Genomic DNA, 2,261 nt, shown 5'->3' with positions numbered 1-2,261 from the left:
TCCCGCGCCCTGGAGCGGGGCCTGGAAGCCGCGCAGGGGCTGGGGTTGCCAGTGTCCCGCATCGCCGTGGCCTCTCACTCCAAGGCCGCCCTCTACCCGCAGCCCCTGCTGGCGAGAACCGCACCGTCGGGTAGGAGATGCTTGCGAGGGGACCTCCCTGGTTCTCGCCTCTGGGTCCCTAGGACTGATGGTTCCGAACCCCGATTGTGGTTTGGCGCCTCTTGCCTCCCAGATGCAGGTATTCGCTGAGCCCACGTGGTCCTCCGAGTTCTTGGGCACCCGCACAAGCCCTTTGGTGTTTCCAGTGAAGTTTTCACACCCCGGTTACGCGGATCGCTGTCAGACATTCCGGGTGGAGACCAAGGAAAACATTACCGTTTCTGCAGAATGCCTCTTGATGTGCGGTGCTGCCTGCAGCAGCTTTCTGTGTAGATGTCAAAATAAACGCGTTTCCAAGTGTAAGCTGTGTTTTTATTAATATACACTAGTGGACCAGTGCTCGGATTCATGCACATTGAAAGGAAAATAATTAGAAGAAATAATTTTTCTGTAATGGAAGTATCAGAGTTGCCACGGTCTCCCTCTGCGGGATGATTGGTGGGGGCGATCACGCCCCCCCCACCCTTGCTCTGGCCTTGGCCTTGGCCTGTTGCCACCCGCTCACCTGCCCACCTGTTGCACCATCCAGGATCCCAGTCTTATCAGGGTCTATTGGAGCCGGCAGCACCTCCATTGGTATCCACTGCCAGCGCAGGGTCCCCAACACCTGCCATGTTCCATGCTTCCCTGGGTGGTCAGCGCATGTCATAGCAAGCAAGGAACTCCCCATTGAGGGGACAATTTGCATATTGGGCTTTTATTATATAGGATCTTAGAGCACTTAAATTTGGGAATAGCTTTACTTAATGGGTGACTTATGTGGCACTATAGTACTTTTTTTGTTGCATGTTTCTTTGAACTTGGCCCTGTGAGCATTTATTCCATACTTAGTATAGAAAGACTGCCTTCCCAAGGGGCAGAGACCACATACATTATTTTACATTCCCAAGGCAGTAGGTGTTTAGTGGATACCTGTTGATTTGAAAGTAAGCCAGGAATTTTCTCAGAATTTTTTAAAAATATTTTTCATTACTGACAAAAAAACAGTGGTAACTGTAGAAGTTTGTCAGTAAGATCTTCCTGCTATTCGTTATTACTGAGTCTGTTAAATCAATTTAATAGATATATCACATATACTGTATTTTAAGTATTATACAAATGGTAACTCACTGTATCCTCCACAGCCCTATAAGATGTGTTGCTTTACTATCATGGTTTTCCTTGTGAGCAAACTAAGGCACAGAGAAGTTGAGCAACTTAGCCTAAGTTGCATAGCTATTTGGTGGGAGCAGCATTTGAACCTAAGTAGTTGGGCTAAAATCTGACCAAGATTTTATGTTGATCAGGGCTCTATTGATGCTGTGCTAAATTGTTTTCTCTCCATTTGAAATCCCACTGACTTGAAAAGATACATGCACAATGACTTTACTACTTGGGGAAACTCATTACATATTTTCTAGGTTTCCATTAAACACAAGTAACATAAAATAGAACAAAGGATTAAGACAGGATGTTTTAATATTTTTGTCAGCATGCAACAATGTTGCAACAGTATCATAGCTTTTCCATCACATTTAGTTTTGTGTTGTGGATGTGACATTTTTTCCTACATGCATACACCCAAAAGACAACTTTTTATTATATTTTATTTTGGATAGTATCTTTGGACTCCTGTAATTCTCATACTGGCCTCATTGGGGTGAGTTTTAAAATGTATGCCTTTATAGAAACCAGATCTATACTAATAAAAGGGTAATATGCTAATTAGACAGGGTCGACCGGCCACCTTTTGGACGTCCAACTTCCGGACAAAGCCATGGTGGTAGGGGCTGAAGCAGAGAGGGCAGTTGGGGGTGAGATCAGGCGAGCAAGGGAGGTCAGTTGGGGACAACCAGGCAGCAGGGGAGGGCAGTTGGGGGCAAGATCAGACTGGCAGGGGAGGGCAGTTGAGGGTGGGATCAGGGTGGTATCAGGCCAGCAGACAGAGAGGTTAGGGCAATCAGGCAGGCAGAGGGGTTAGGGGCAATCAGGCAGGCATGCAGAGGTAGTTAGGGTTGATCAGGCAGACAGGCAGGTGAGTAGTTAGGAGCCAGTGGTCCCAGTTGCGAGAGGAATGTCTGACTGCTGGTTTAGGGCCTAAACCAGCAGTCAGACATCCCCCC

Source organism: Myotis davidii, unplaced genomic scaffold (assembly GCF_000327345.1).
Source record: "Myotis davidii unplaced genomic scaffold, ASM32734v1 scaffold162, whole genome shotgun sequence".
NCBI lineage: Eukaryota > Metazoa > Chordata > Mammalia > Chiroptera > Vespertilionidae > Myotis > Myotis davidii.
Note: the sequence above shows the minus strand (reverse complement) of the source record.